This window comes from Protopterus annectens, chromosome 4.part0, assembly GCF_019279795.1.
Source record: "Protopterus annectens isolate FY-2018-M chromosome 4.part0, PAN1.0, whole genome shotgun sequence".
Lineage (NCBI taxonomy): Eukaryota > Metazoa > Chordata > Ceratodontiformes > Protopteridae > Protopterus > Protopterus annectens.
Genome location: NC_056733.1, coordinates 717864433 through 717881292, shown reverse-complemented (window position 1 = coordinate 717881292; position 16860 = coordinate 717864433).

Genomic DNA, 16860 nt, shown 5'->3' with positions numbered 1-16860 from the left:
GAGACCTCCACCATGCCCACCTGACATTTGCTTGGCGTAATGGTCAACCTTGCCCTCTGTAGTCTTCCCAGCACCTCCCTGACATGCTGAACGTGCTCTGGCCAGGAATGGCTGTAGATGGCAATATCATCTAGGTAAGCAAGGGTAACCCCTCCTGCTCCTGATAGGATATTATCTACCAGCCTCTGGAAAATCACTGGGGCATTCGTCATCACAAAGGGCATCTTTGTGAACTCATACAATACAAAATGAGTCACAAAGGCTGACTTCTGTCTAGCCCTGGGAGTCAAGGGCACCTGCCAGTATCCCTTGGCAAAATCAATGGCTGTAAGATACTTAGCCCCACCCAGCTGCTCTAGGGGTCATCTGTCATAGGCATGGGGTAAGCATCCGACTCTGTCTGTAGTCCACACAGAACCTGGTGCTGCCATCCTTCTTTAGCACCAGCACCACTGGGGAGGCCCAGGGATTGTTGGACTCTTGAATCACCCCTAGTTCCAACATCGCCTGTACCTCCTCCCTCAGAGTCTGTCTGACTCTCTCAGGCATCCTATAAGGAGCCTGCCTAATAGGCCTTTGGGGTCCTGTATCCACCTGGTGCTGCACTAGTGGGTGCACCCTGGTTTCCCAGTGAACATGTCCCCAAATTCCTGCAACACTGCTCAGATTTTTCAAACCGGTGTAGGAGATAGCTGCTGGGACATTACTACCCCTTCTACTGAGGTATCAGCCCGAGACTCTCTGAGGAGATCAGTCCCTAGATCTCCCTCAGACTCCTCCTGCAATCCACTGCAAATGCTCAGCTCAAGGGTCTCCCTATCATGGTAAGGTTTTATCATGTGGTTAACATCACTTGCCTTTCTTACCACCTTGTAGTGTCCCTCCCAAGCTGCTGGCAGCTTGTTGTGTCTGACAGGAATGAGAACCATTACCTGCTGCCCCGCAGCATACTCTCTAGCTTGAGTATTCCTGTCATACCACACCTGTTTCTGTTGGGCTTCTGCTAGGTCCTCCTGGGCCAAGCCCATGAGTTCCCTCAGCCATGTCCTGAGGTTTAGGATGTATACCACAACAGGCTCCTTGTGAGACTCGCACTCACCTTCCCACTCATCTCAAATTAAATCTAGAGGTCCCCTCACCCTATGCCCATACAGCAACTCAAAGGCTGAAAAACCTGTGGCTTCCTGGGGAACTTCTCTGTAAGCAAACAACAGATGGGGCAAATATTTGTCCCACTCCCTCTTAAACTGATCTGCAAATGCCGGTAGCATGAACTTGGTTGTAGAGTTTAACCTCTCAACAAGACCATTAGTCTGGGGATGGTAGGGGGTGGTCTTAATTTGCTTCACCCCATAGGACTTCCACAGACAAGCCAACAGGTCTGACATGAAATTGGCACCTCTGTCAGTCAGTATTTCTTTTAGGAAACCTACCCTGCTGAAAATCTCTAACAAAGCATGTGCCACCTTCTCTGCCTCAATGGAGGACAAAGCCACTGCCTCAGGGTATCGTGTAGCATAATTCACTACCACTAGGATATACTTTTTCCCTGTGGAACTTGGGGTACTCAGAGGACCCACAATATCCATAGCTAACCTCTGAAATGGCTCCTCAATCACAGGCAAAGGCATCAAAGGAGCTCTCACCTTGTCTCCTGCCTTGCCTACATTTTGGCACTGCTCACAGCTCCTGCAGTACCCTGTTACATCTCTGGAAATTCCAGGCCAGTAGAAGTTCTGCATAACATGCCTCTCTGTACGTTTTATGCCCATATGACCAGCAAAGGGAATATCATGGGCTATGGCGAGAAGCGCCAGACGGCAGGCTCTAGGCACTACCAACTGCTGTACTTTCTCACCTTCTAGCCCTCCCTCAGGGGTCCACTCTCTGTATAGTAACCCTTTGTCCCAGTATACAGATTTCCCCTTTCCCTGAGAATCAGGTGCCTTCCTAGCTACCTGTCTCAGGTCTAGCAATGTAGGGTCTGAGGGCTGAGTCTGTCTCAACTCTCTCCTTGTAACCCTTCCCAGCTCCCCTTCCACAGGAAGTCTGGCATCCTCTGACAGTGGTGCCTCACTTTCAGCCTGGGTACTGCTACTCACCTCTACCTTTGCAGTTACTCTGTCCAAGGGACCACCAGTACCCACAAGCAGCTGTGGCTCACCTTCAGTTTCACTACTACAGGGTAGCTCCCTCCCTGAAGTAACCACCTCACCAGTTCTGGCTGCAAGTATGCAGTCTGTCTGGGTTTCCCCCAGGTTACCAGACTCACATGCTTGTCTCCTAGCCTGAATGCATGTAACTGCACAGACACATGGTACTGCGTCATCCAAATCCTCCCCTCTCAGGATATCTGCAGGATGGTAGTTTGGTACCACTGTTGTCTCAAGACAACCTACTATTGGCATTTTGTCTTTCCCACTTACTGGCCCTCTCAGCTTTTGTTCCCCACCTTGCCTCTGTGGACATCTGTATGCCACATGGCCCCACTGGTTGCATTCAAAACATTTAACCCTAGCTCCTGGACATGTAACTGGACTAGTGGCTTCCCCTACTACTGGAAGATTCTGTTGGGGCAGTCTGTGCTGCCCACCATGATTTCCTTTAGACCCATGAGCAGTACTGGGGGTCCCCCTGCCTGTGCAGGGCTGCCCTGCTTGCCAGGTATAGGTCTCCCTTCTTCCCCACCTTATCTTAAGTAGCACATTGTCTATCAGCTAACCAAGTCCTCATGTCCTCAGGCAAAGTGCTAAGGGTTTGTTCCCTCACCAAAAGGTCTGCCAGCCCTTCACAAGTGGTGACCTGGCATCCACTCACCCACCTATGGAAATAAGTACTCAATTCAGCAACATATTCACACACACTTCCATCTGCCTTGCGTCTATGCTAACAGAATGTTTTCCTATACATTTCAGGTGTTAGCTTAAACAGTTCTAAAAGACATTTCTTAACAGCAGTATAATCAAGACATGCAACATCAGACATGTTAAACAGTATAGTTACAGCTTTACCGTAGAGTAAGGGGGGGTCAGGGACCTACCCAGAGCCTTTGGTCAACATTTTACTGTTTGCATATCCTCTCAAACATATGAATGAAACTATCAAAATTATCCCCCTCTTTAAACTGTGGAAGAAATTTACTGACCTGTTGTGCTTCTGGGGTCCAGTTAATCCCATCTCCGTTACCTCCATGACTCTGGTGAAGAGTCAGCATCTCCTTCTCATGCTGCCTCTGCTTTTCCTTTTCCTCAGCCTGCAGACATAGCAGTTTTTCATTCTCCTCAGCCTGTGGACTCCTCAGTCTCTCAGCTGTTTCTATTTCCAAATGTCTGGCCTCCAACTCAAGTCTCTTTAGCTCCAGCTGGATTTTTAAGTCCACTGCAGAAAGGTTGAGCTGTCCATTCTCTGAAGGTATTATATCTACACTGCCAGTCTGATTGTCCTCTTGGTTGCTATTTTCTGATGCAGCTGTAACCAAGGTCTGCCCTAGTCAGGTTACATATACCAGTCCTTTAGCCTGGCACATTTCTGCCAGCTGTCTCCTTGTCAGCTTTCCATACTCTTCTGCTGACATGCTGCCTGCTCACCCTGACTAACTTAGCTAACAAAAGAAATAAAACAATTGTGATCTGAACTCTGAGTATTTACTGTGAGAGTGTTTTAGAGTACAAAAACACCTTCAAAGCTCACTGTACACAAGCTACTGGATTCACTCTACCCAAACCACTACAAGCCAATTAGTATTTGCCAACTAATTAATATGTGATGTGGATATCCCACCACTGCCACCAGAAATGTGGCACCCGTGCCCTGGCCCAGCAATTAAGGAGCTTCAATCCTCACCACTAACACTAGAGAGGGTGTCTCATATATGAGGAAAGGATAACAATTGCACACAGTAAAGTGCAATTTCCCTTAAGAGCACACAGAGATCACAGTCAGTCTGGGGCTGGTCGCTCCCTTGCTCTCCAGGTCCCCAATAAGACTCCCCACTGGCACAGCTATAGGTCCAGATCTCAGCCAGCTGGGCAAGCTAAAATCTCCAGCACATCCTCTGTCCTACCGGTGCTTCATTTCCCTGTCCAAGTAGCTGACACACACACACTTTGAGATAAGAGTTTATACAACCTCACAGACACTTCTGGGGAAGGCTGGCACAGGTTCTCCAGACTGTGCGGTAGAAATCACTGCCACCACACAGCTAATACTTATCAGCTACTCAAAGGCCCTTAAAATGGTGTCCAATTATTACTGTGTGATACTATTATCCAATTGGTAAGTGTGACTAAACAGTCAAAGCTTATTTGGAGTGACTTGGACAGTAAACTCTATAAATATGCAATGTACTCTAGAGGTTAAATTATCTCTACACAAATCAGCTACAGTTAAAATGTTTTAAAATATTTAATAATAAATAATAAAAACACAAGACAATACTTTCTACTACACAGTGCTAGTCAAGAGTTCAGAGATCACGCATAAATGCTTAAAATAATTAAGTAGTACAGTTCTGACATCACAGAAAAGTACTTAGTCTAATCTTTCTAGTTAGCTATTTCTAAAAGAAAACACAAGTCTAAGATAACTTACATATGAGCAAGACAGTGCTGTGAGTTGGATAGTCAAGACAAAAATGTTTAATAATCTCTGGTTCTGTCTGTTTAAATTTAAATTGCAGTTCTGATAAACATTACATCATTATTCAGCCTTCCTGGGGTTCCCAGGCCAACAGAAACTACATCTGTATTCTTTTACACCTAGACAGAAACCAGAGCAATAAAAATACATTTACATGTTTAAATCTAGCAATCTAACTCTTGGTTAAAACAATAGAAAGAATGTGCTAGCTCAGACGGAATGACTCCGAATCTTTAACTTCAAAGGACAGGCATGAAGTTTTTTTTTTCCAATGGACAAACAAGAAGTGCTTGTCTTAGCTTTCTTTACAGCAGAGGTCAATGTTGTTACATTATTTTAAGTTCAACATTTCACAGCATATTCTTTCATTTAAGAAAACAAGTCTGTAGTTCAACATTCATATTTACAAATGATAGAGTTATCTGCACAATTTTATCTGGCTAGGCTGGCACCTTCACAATAGTAATAATAATAATAAATCCATAAAAAACAAATAGAAGGTGTAAGAAAAAAAAGAGAAAATTAGCAACTTCATAGATAATATACAAAGCTTACTACAATTAATTTATTCTCTTCTGTTGCATTTTACTTTTACCAGTACCAACTGCTAAGAAATTCCTTTATTACTTTGAATACTACCCTGTTCCTAACACATATGCTCTATAGTACAGATCATATCACATCCATCAATCAATCATTCATGGTTGTATATGTAGCACATATGCATGTTCCATCTACACTGATTACATTTGACAACAGGCCATTCAAAGTACAGGTATAGAGGTTCTGCACTTAAAATGCTACCACAATGAATATGTAGCAGTACTGCATTTGTATTGATGAAAACCTAAAACACTATTGTAAACAACTGAATTATATATATGGGGAGTGTGGTATTTGAGCACACAACTAGTGACTACTGTAATACTGTATTTTTCCTTTGGAATACAGCATAATGCAAGCAAGCTTTCCTTTTACACTTTATAGATTCATGTTCACTGTTATCTGAGAATGTACAACTGTTGCTTTGTGTTACAGACCATACCTCTCAACCTTTTATAGCAGGATATCTGCACAGATCATAAAATAATGGGGTACAATGATCCATAAATAGGAACTTATTTTAAATATTGCTCTTACAACCATGGAAAGCTGCATAAGATTTGTGTTAACATACATTTTGATACTAATTATTTAGTGACTGCAATATCATTTCCCAGACAAACATACATTTTACTATGAACAGACCAAAATAGTGAGTCATAAATGTGGGTATTCAGCAAAAAAATGGACAGTTGAGAGTTATGCTACAGAGTAATGCAAGCTCACTTGTTTTTACAGTTCAGATATGCATTCTCAGTTTTAGACCACTTATTGATATAACAACTAATCAATCTTTAACTGCCTAATAGCAGTACTTTATATAATTATGCTAACATACCACAAGCTTCTCTCATCCTGGCCAGTCACTTGGCATGGGAACCCCCATTTGAGGCCCTCTCTTCTATAGCTGTGGCAAGAGAAAAAAGAAAAAAAACATTATGAATACCAGTTTTGCCATATTCAACTTTAATGTTTACAATTAATTATTGCCATGAATACTTTCACATTTGTGGTGTGTTCCCTGCCTGACAGTTCCTGCTCCAACAATCAAGGGTATCCCGTTTCCTCCATCAGAGGTCTTCAAAATGGTGATGACATTGATCCCCAGTGCATGGGATACCAGTCACACTGGACAGAACCCTTGCCAAACTACACCAGGCTTCAGATTTGTATTTTAAGCCTACATAGTTTCCCTGCAGCAGGTGGGGGCCATGATCCTTAACCAGTAAAGACCTTGGATTCCTAAACTCCCCAGTATTGTGCCCAGAAGTGAACACCCTCTACATTGTCACCAGCTATGTCTGCATAAGATCAAGCTCAATGTCTTCATATGTTCATAGGTAGGTACTAGGCTATTGGTCCTAGGGCCTATACAAGCCTAGCCAAAAAGGTACCCTGGCTTTCACCACCCAAGAAAATTATTTTCCTGTGCCCCTGTCAAGCAGAACCACAGAAGTGATTCCCAGGCTGAATTTCCTATTACCCATCCAATCATCAAATTTTTCTTGAAGAGTATTAATGAGGAGCTCTGTTTAACATAGATAGGTAGTCTGTTCCAGAGTATGGGAAGTCTCTGGGACAGGAATCTATCCCTCCAGCATGTTCTTTTTTTTGTGGTGACAAGGTTTAGGTCCCTAGAGCGTGTAGCTCGGAGGGATTGGGATTTCTTTAAGTGGAGAATGTCCAACAGCTCTAGGTTTGACATAGCTTTGTATGTTAGGCAGAGATCGCCTCTGAGTAGGCACTATGCGATGGAGTAAAGCTGGAGTTTTTTGAGACGGTCTTCGTAAGGCATCTGTTTGAGGCCAGTAATCCTCTTTGTGAGGTATTTTTGTGGCCTTTCCAGTTGTTGTAGATGTCTTGTGAGGTACATACCAAAAGGGGTGTTGTACTCAATAATGGGTCTAATGTGTGATGAGTAGAGGGGAACAATGATCTCTTATTTTCTGGATGAGAAACCTTTTGTGATGAGGTGTGCCATGTAGAAGGATTTCCTGACCATTGTGGTGATGTGATTATCAAAGGAGAGACTACTGTCCACCTGTGTCCCAAGGTCTCTTATCAAACTTTCAGTGTTAAGTAGACTACCGCCTATGTGGTAGTTCATGGATACAGAGTTTTTACCAAAGGGAATGACAATGCACTTTTTGGCATTGAGCTTGAGACCATGTCTTTGACACTAGGCATCTGTCTCAGTGAGGCCCTTTTGTAGGATGTCCACATCATTAGGAGTTTCGATTATGGCTCCTAGCTTGCAGTCATCTACAAATTTAGTTAGCCAAAGACCTTCTGTGTTAGCCTGTACTTCAGAGAAGTATATACCAAACAGGAAAGGACCCAGGACTGGACCCTGTGGTACTCCACTTGTCACTGGTCTGAAGTCTGATTTGGAGTCTGTTACTTTCACGGTATGAATTCTGTCAGTAAGCCAGATGGCAACCCATCTTGTGACATAGGGATTTATACCTAGTTTAGTGAGTTTATCTATAATTCCAGAGTGGGGGATGGTGTTGAATGCCTTGGCGAGATCTAGATAGGTGGTGTGAACCACCTTACCCTCATCTATGGCTTTGGTGACTACTTCAAAATAAGTCTATCAGGTTTAGGAGACATGATCTGCCTTTTACAAACCCAAACTGTGTGGGGTCCAGAGTTTGGAGATCTCCAATGTCTTTGTTTATGAGTTTCATGATGATACGTTCCATGGCCTTGCAGACGAGGCTCGTCAGGCTAATGGGGTGGTAGTTCCCGGGGTCTGTTGTGGCCCCTCCCTTTGTGGAGTGGGATAGCTGTCATGGTGTGCCATTCAATGGGCACAAAGCCTGAGGTGAGGCTATGATTGAACATGGTACTTAGGTGGGGTGCCAGTTCATTCTGTAGTTCATGTAGAAGGCAGCCTGGGATGTTGTCAGGTCCTATGGATGCTGTGTTCTTGGTTTTGGAGAGTGAGGCTTTTACCTGTGCAGCCATAATTACAGGAACTTTTCATTCTTCCGGTATAAAGATGGGCCCTTTAAAGGGTGAGAGGGGGGCTAAAGTTAGCACTGAACCTATCTGCCAGGATGTTGGCAATATCAGTTGATTCTGTATATCTAGTGTCATAGTGCTGTAACTCAGAGCAGATCTGAGTGTTGCCATTGAGATTTTTGACATAGTTATAGAATGCTTTGTGGTTGTCTTTAGAATCAGTGGCAACTTTGTTTTCATAACTAGCTTTAGAGCATTTTATGAGGGATCTCAGCTTCTTACTGAGGCTGACCAGGGAGTTCCTCCAATCGTGGGATTTTACTCCTTTTTGCAACAGTTTCTTTCTTCTGTTGTAGAGTTTGTTTATGGCAGAAGACCACCAGATTGGCTTCGTTTTTTTGGAGGATAGCATCTTGATTCTTTTAGGGATAGCACAATCCATGCACTCGTATAAGTGCTTATAAAGTGCATTTTTGTAGGATTCAGCAGTCGTACCTCTATTGTCCATCTGCATGGGTGTCATGAAGTTTGCCACTTCTGTCTTAAGAAGCGTGAAGTTGGCTTTGGAGAAATTTTTTACGGTTGTTTTCCTAATGGGGGGTGGGAGCGGGATGTGGATGTCTAGGGTGATTAGCTTGTTGTTGGATCTGACCAAAGAGGAACTGACCTCTGGTGTGGAACACTGGTCACCCATGTTGGTGATGACCAGCTCTAGGATATTGCTGCCCCTGGTGGGGGGTGTGGATAAGTTGATCCAAGGCATTGGAATTGATGATTTCCAGAAAACATGGAGCAAAAGAGTTGGTACATGAGTAGTTTTCACAGTTAATGGTAGGGTAGTTGAAATTGCCCATTATTAGAGTGTTGGGTTGTACCTTAATATTTTCCAGTGTATCAAGAAAAGAGGAGTGGGAATCCTGGGGCATGGTGGGGGTCCTGTAGCAAGCTACAATCTGGATTGCAGTTTTGCCCAGAGTTAGTTGAACTTGGATAATCTTGGATGCATTATGCTGAGCAACTAGCTTGGAGGTGTGGATATCCTTAATAAATATGGACACGCCTCCACCTTTAATGTTTCGGTCCAGGTTTGGTGGCCAAAAGGTGTGATATGAATTATAGCCTGGTAATGCAGGGGTGCTCTCTGGAGCTTTGAACCAGGTCTCTGTCACTGCACAGATGTCAATGTTCTCCATTTTAAGGAGTGCCTCGAGTGAGTGCATTTTGAGGTTTAGACTTCTGGCATTGAGTAGCATTACCCTCAGATTTTGCTTACTTTTACCTGTTACAGTGGTGAATTTGTCATTTGAACCTTGCCTAAAAAGGCACTATAGGGGTGGCAAGAGCCTTTGCCAGTATCCGGAATCCCAAGGGCGAGAGGTGCAGGCCATCTCTGGCAAAGCAGCGTGGTCTGTCAGTCATGTCATCCCAGGCAGACAGATACTGGATTTCCTTAGAATGACACCAGAAGCTTAGCCAATTGTTAAAGTCAATCATTTTGTGCCCATTTGATTCTCAGTTAGAGCGTCTTCTGTGTGGTGATATGCGTGAATGGGCATTCCTTCATTGAAGGTTTTGCATTAGGCCCAGCAAGCCAACATGTAAAAATCTACTGCCAATCATTAGCGGACCGGAGTTCCACTGTGGCGAACCCTAACCAGGAAAAGCCGAAAGACACAACAACAACAACTGTGGTGTCATTCTGGGTGATTGCAGGATGATACTCAGGGCAAGGGTCATATCGGCCTGGGCTACAAGATCGGAGAGCTCCTCCATGTCTCTTTTCTTGTACTCCAGGGAGGTACGTCTCAGGTCATTCACACCAACATGGACAATGACAGAGTCATATTTGTACTTGTGGAGTGACCTGAGTCTGTGCGTTATGTGGCGGATCCTGGCACCTGACAGTAACTTTTTCCTTATTTAGCCTGTTGAGTGGAACATCAGTGTGCCTGACTATAGAGTCACCTATGACTAGAGTGTTGAGTACATTATGCCTTATGAGCTGTAGTTGAGTGGCACACTGAGGATGTGGACTATGTGTCATTTGTGTTGTGTTGGGGGGTGGAGGTTGCTTGCATTTCTGCTTTGGAGGTCTCTGTTGTTTGGGTAGATTTGTACTGAGAGCCTCCGTGAATGTAGGTGTGTGTTTTGTGTTTCTGTGTGTGTGTTCGGTGGTGTAGGTTTTGAGGGACCATGTGATGAGTGTGGTGTGGTGCAAGTGTTTACCTTCTCCTCTTGACTGTCTAGACCAGTCTTTGGTGAAGAGAGCTTTGCTTCCAGTTTGGTTATATAAGTGCATCTCTCACAGGTTGTAGTGTTGGGTGGTAGGAGGAGAGGGTTGTATGTGTACATGAGGCAATTGCTGCATTGTCCCAAGATGTCCAGATTCATCAGGTAGACAGGAGAAAGCACCGGGAGCTGACCTTTAGACATGCCTGAATAGGTGCTTATTTATTAAGTACTAAAAACTGTTTTCCTCTAGACAAGTGAGGAAAGTTGAGAGCTGTAGTAATTTGTAACTTATTTAGTGCTTACAATGAGTTCTGAACAAGTGCTGAGATCAAAGAAACAGATGAGTGATAAAACTAAAAAGCTGGCTAGTTGCAAGGGAAATTTTGAAGAACAGACTTTATGGTGCCAGGAATAGTTTAACCCCAGTTAAGTTGGGGGGGGGGGTTAGGAGCTTACAAACCATCCTGGACACAGCAAATCCATATCTGACCTTCCACAGGAAAGGGGGGAAGCAAGCTTAGAATTTTTTTTCAGTAAAGGTGAAATGGAGAAAGCTGGAACAGAAGTTAATTCAACGTTAAGAATCTGAGTGGGTTGACCTTCACAAGTGTTCTCTATTAGATTGAGTGAGCTAATGACACTGGAGTGGGAGGAGTGTCACAGATTAAATATACAGTATGGGCGGGCAACTGCAAAGCCACCAAGTATAAGAACACATAACACTAGGGAGGGTAGGTGGGAAAAATTACAGTTCCTAGCTGCAGCCACTAAATGAAAGTTTTAAACAGATCAAGGAGCGGAGACAAAAATGCACAGAAAAGCTCAGATAGAGCACTCACAAACAGAAAATACAGCTCTCAATTTGAAAAAGCAGTTTACAGTTAAGTAATGTTAAAACAGTATAAAACAGTACATAAATGCAGTGAAACCATTAAAAAAAGCTTTATAACAGTGCAAAATGTAGTAGATCAACTGTATAGCACAATTATAAGTGTTTCAGAAGTGCAGTTCAGTGAAATAAGTGTAAGAAATAACTTATCCTGCTCTTGGAATATTAAGGAATTTCCACTTATGCAATGCAATCCAGAGCCTGACAATACAAGCTGAACCTTTATAAGACACAGGGTTTATATAGCAGTAAGAATGGAAGAGTTGGAAGATCAGATTACTACTCAGCCCCTGCTATTACCCAACCACTCGTACTACAGAAGGTCAGGAGGCCTTGTTACTCTCAATAATAATGAAGACAATCAGCAGAAAATGGCTGCCAGAAACACAGGAAACTCAAACAAAACTACCAGCCTAGACAACAGGCCTCTATCAAGATTTTGCCACCTGAGCAGAACACATAAACCTCACTTTAAAAGCATAGAAAGAACACCCACAAAGAGAAAATGCAAGTCTCAGTATGAAAAAGCAGTTTACAATTTAGTAATTTAAATAAAAAATGCAATTATGGTAATGCACACTATTACAGTTCCTAGCTGTAGCCACTAAATGAAAGTTTTAAACAGATCAAGGAGCGGAGACAAAAATGTACAGAAAAGCTCGGATAGAGCACTTACAAACAGAAAATACAACTCTCAGTATGAAAAAGCAGTTTACAGTTAAGTATTGTTAAAGCAGTATAAAACAGTACATAAATGCAGTGAAACAATAAAAAAAACTTTATAACAGTGCAAAAATGTAGTAGATCAACTGTTTAGCACAATTATAAGCATTTCAGAAGTGCAGTTCAGTGAAATAAGTGTAAGAAATAACTTATCCTGCTCTTGGAATCTTAAGGAATTTCCACTTATGCAATGCAATCCAGAGCCTGACAATACAAGTCTTATGTGCATTTCCCACCAATTCCACTTGAAATAGCATGATTTCCTGCCAATTGCACTTACTGAGGGTGTGCACAGTCTGCATTTTGTTACATTTGAAAAAGCTGTGCTCTGCTTACCATCAAGCAAACAAATGCACTTGTTTTACCATGTTTGCATGATTGTGAGCAGAGTGCAGCTTTTTCAAAAGTGGCAAACAGTATACAGTGTGCATTCTCAAGCAATGCAATTCTAACCTTAGTTCTTGTCCTGCCACTTGTGCAAATCTGGTATTTAACTGAGAGAGCAGAACTATACATTCATCAGCATTTTTCATATCAATAAAACTATCTCAGGTATTATTAGTGGAAGTAAATATAATTTGCCGTGGAGCAAGTGCAACATGTTTATGAAATAGGCAGTATTTCAACCCAGGACTATGTGCACAGTAGACCTACACTTACAGCACTTGCCACAAAGATGTTGAGGCAATACTTGTTTATGCAGCACTTTATTTGTGTAAGTTGTAATGTCACAACAGTATAAGAAAAGTCTGCATACCTTATACTACAGCTCAGGTCCATCTGCACTTCAGTACGACATTTAACACATGTCACCACAAGATTATATACATGGGGAAAAAATAAATAATAGAGAGAACAGTAAAGAATTACACATGCAATATTAATTAAGAATAATCCTAATATATATATGGAACAAGGGAGAAGAATTGCCCTGTAATCAATCTGTTGCAGGCAGCAAAGGTACATAGGTTCATAGGTTCATAGGTTCATACTAGGCTATCTGCCCTAGGGCATTTATGAACCTAGCCAGAATGTGTTTGGCTGTCGCCATCCATTGTAAATATATCTTGCCATGCCCTTTTCCGAGGTTAGTATACTGTGCCTCTGTCTAACAGTGACACAGAAGTGATACCCGGGGTAAACCTATGATCTCCCATCCAATCATCAAGATTCCTCTTGAAGAGAGTCAGTGAGGGACTCTGCCTAACCTGGACTGGGATTTTATTCCAGAGTGAAGGGAGCCTCTGGGTTATGAATCTGTCCCTCCAGCATGTCCTATTTATTTCAGTGCTGAGGTTCAAGTCTCTCGAGCGTGTAGCTCGATGGGATTTGGATTTTCTGAGGTGCAGCATGTCCATTAATGCCGGGTTGGACATGGCCTTATACATCAGGCACAGGTCACCTCTGAGCAGGCGGTATGCCACTGAGTAGAGCTGGAGTTTCTTTAACCGGGCAGCATATGACATCTGTTTGAGCCCTTTGATCCTCTTGGTGAGGTACTTTTGGGGTCTTTCCAGTTGCTGCAGGTGTTTGGTAAGGTACATCCCAAAAGGGGCATTGTACTCTATTATGGGCCTGATGAGGGATGAGTAAAGAGGCACGGTGACCTCCCCTAATCTAGATGTGAATCCCTTCATGATTAGGTGGGCTATATAAAATGTTTTTCTAACCACTTTGGCCACATGGTTGTTCAATGAGAGATTGCTATCAACTTGGGTCCCCAGGTCCCTAATTACTTCTTCTGTACTTAATGGATTACCACCTATGTGGTAATTTGTGGGCACTTTGTTTTTGCCAAAGGGGATGACTATACACTTTTTGGCATTTAGCTTGAGGCCATGGCTCTGGCACCAGTTGTCTGTTTCTATGAGGCCATTTTGGAGGATGCTTGTGTCGGCTGGAGAGTCGATTATGGCACCCAGTTTGCAGTCATCTGCGAACTTGGTCAGCCACAGTCCTTCCGTGTTGGCATGTACCTCCGAGAAATATATACCAAACAAGAGAGGTCCCAGGACTGAGCCTTGTGGGACGCCACTTGTAACTGGTTTGGAGTCTAACCTGGTTGGTCTGGTTTGGAGCAATTCTAACCATGTGGGTTCTGTCCTTGAGCCACTTTGCAACCCATCTAGTGACATAGGGGTTTATATTTAAGCTGGTGAGCTTATCTATAATGCCCGAGTGGGGTATTGTATCGAAGGCTTTTGTGAGGTCCAGATAGGCTGTGTGGACCACCTTCCCTTCGTCAATGGCCTTGGTGACTGTTTCAAAGAAGTCAACCAGGTTTAAGAGGCAGGATCTGCCCTTAACAAAGCCGAACTGGGTAGGATCCAGTGTCTGTAGGTCCCCAATATCTTTATTTATGAGGTCCATGATGATCCTTTCCATAGCTTTGCAGACCAAGCTAGTCAGGCTTATGGGGCGATAGTTTCCAGGGTCCGTTGAGGCACCACCTTTGTGGAGAGGGACCACTGTTGCTGTACGCCACTCTTTGGGTACATATCCTGTAGTAAGGCTGAGATTGAACAGTAGTTTTATGTTTGGGTTTAGCTCTTCTTGGAGTTTATGTAGGACGCAGCCTGGGACACCGTCTGGTCCCATTGATGCTGTATTTTTTGCTTTGGAGAGGGCGGCTCCCACCTGAGCATCTGAGATGTCAGGGGGGCAACACTCTGCTGGGATAGATATTTGCCCTTTTGTTGGGGGGGGGTGTTTGTGCTGAACCTGTCAGCTAGGATGTTGGCAATGTCTGTGGGATCGGTGTATTTTTTGTCATTTTGGACTAATTCTGAGCATATCTGGGAATTCCCACCCAGGTTCCTAAAATAACTAAAGAAAGCCTTGTGATTATCCTTAGTGTCCTGTGCAATTTTTCTCTCAAAGCTGGCCTTTGACGATTTTATGAGTGCCCTTAGTTTTTTGCTAATACTGATCAGAGATGCCTTCCCTTTTTGGGATTTTGCTCTATCATGTAGTAGCTTTCTCCTTCTATTGTATAGTTTGTTTATGGCTGGGGTCCACCAGACAGGTCGTCTGCCTTTGGAGGATTGGGTCTTGGTTTTATTTGGGATTGCATGATCCATGCATTCCTGAAGGTGTTCATAAAATGCATTTATAAAGGATTCTGCGGTCTGGGCCGTATTTTCCACAGGCCCGGGGGCTTTGAAGGATTCCACCTCGGTTTTGAGGAGTGTGAAATTTGCTTTAGAGAAGTTTTTCACTGTGGTTTTCTGGTCAGGGGGTGGGGTCGGGATGTGAATATCCAGTGAGATCAGTTTATGGTCTGATCTTACTAGTGAGGGATACACTTCTGGTCTGGAGCATAGAGTCCCCATGTTGGTGATGATCAGGTCCAGTATGTTTTCCCCTCTTGTGGGAGTGGTAACAAGTTGTTCCATAGCATTTGAGTTTATGAATTCTAGGAACCTTTGGGCAAGGGTGTTGAAGCTAGAGTAATGCTCCCAATCTATGTTTGGGTAGTTGAAGTCGCCCAATATAATGGTGTTCGGAAAGACCTTCATATTTTCCAGTGTTCTCAGGAAGGCTGAGTGGGGTTCCTGGGTTTGGGAGGGTGGTCTGTAGCAGGCTATAAACTGGAAGGCAGTTTTACCCACTGTTAGTTGCACATGGATTGTCTCTGATGCTTCGTGCTTTGCCACTAACCTGGAGGTGTGGGTATCTTTGATGAATATCGATACTTCCCCTCCTTTTGTGGTTCGGTCCAAGTTTTGGGGCCAAAAAGCATGGTATGAGGTATTACCTGGTAGTGCTGGGGTGCTCTCGGGAGTCCTGAACCAGGTTTCTGTTACTGCACAGATATCGATGTTCTCCATGCTAAGGAGAGTTTCGAGTGTGTGCATCTTGAGGTTTAGACTTCTGGCGTTGAGTAGCATTACTCTTAGTTTCATGGAAGTGCATAGCTCTCAACTTGTTAGAGTAAGACATCTGGACCAAGTAATAAATAATGGGGTGACAAAGGCCAGAATATAGGGATGATTTTTACATATTGCTCTTAAAAACTGACAGTTGATAGAATAACAGGTGTTGCATTAGCATGACACTTCTGAGGCATATGAAGTCTGACTCAGATGTTTGTCATCATTTTCTGAATTTAGTCCTCCAAGATTTTATAACAACAACAGGCCACAAATATGAGGCCAACATTTTGCGGCCAGATGCATTGGTGTGCATTGTGAAACCTTGTTTAACCGTGTCATGCCTTATTAATATACATTGTGAGCTGATGAGGGCTGATTGCGGTCATGTACACAGATGCACTTTATAGGCTCTACACAGACCCTACACAGAATTTACTGAATCCTGGTGTTTATCTAGCTTGTTCCCTCTTCCACCCATCACCATAAGATTGTCTGTTAGTTTTAGTTTTTTATTAGTAACAAATGACAAATACACTAATTATTTTTAGTTTTATTAATAGTTTTGTTATCATCAACCTATTTTATAGTGAGTTAAACTTTTCCTGCCCCGTACATTGTAGCAGTTGAAGTTTGTTGGCATTTACTGAAATCATTAACAGTGACAGGAAATAATTCAGGACCAAGCACTGTCCCTTGGGATTCATCAGTAGAGAATATTCCTATACTAGATAATTGAGTACCCAATTGAACATTGTTAGTGTGGATCTGAATATAATGTCTACACTTATTCCAAAATCAAAGCAGTATATTTTTGAAGTAGAATTTAATGGCCAGATAAGGTCAATAAAGAGACCTCATGACAGTTCACACTTTTATAAGGCAGAGTACATTATGTTATGTGTGGAAAAGAATACAGTTTACTTATGTCCTTTC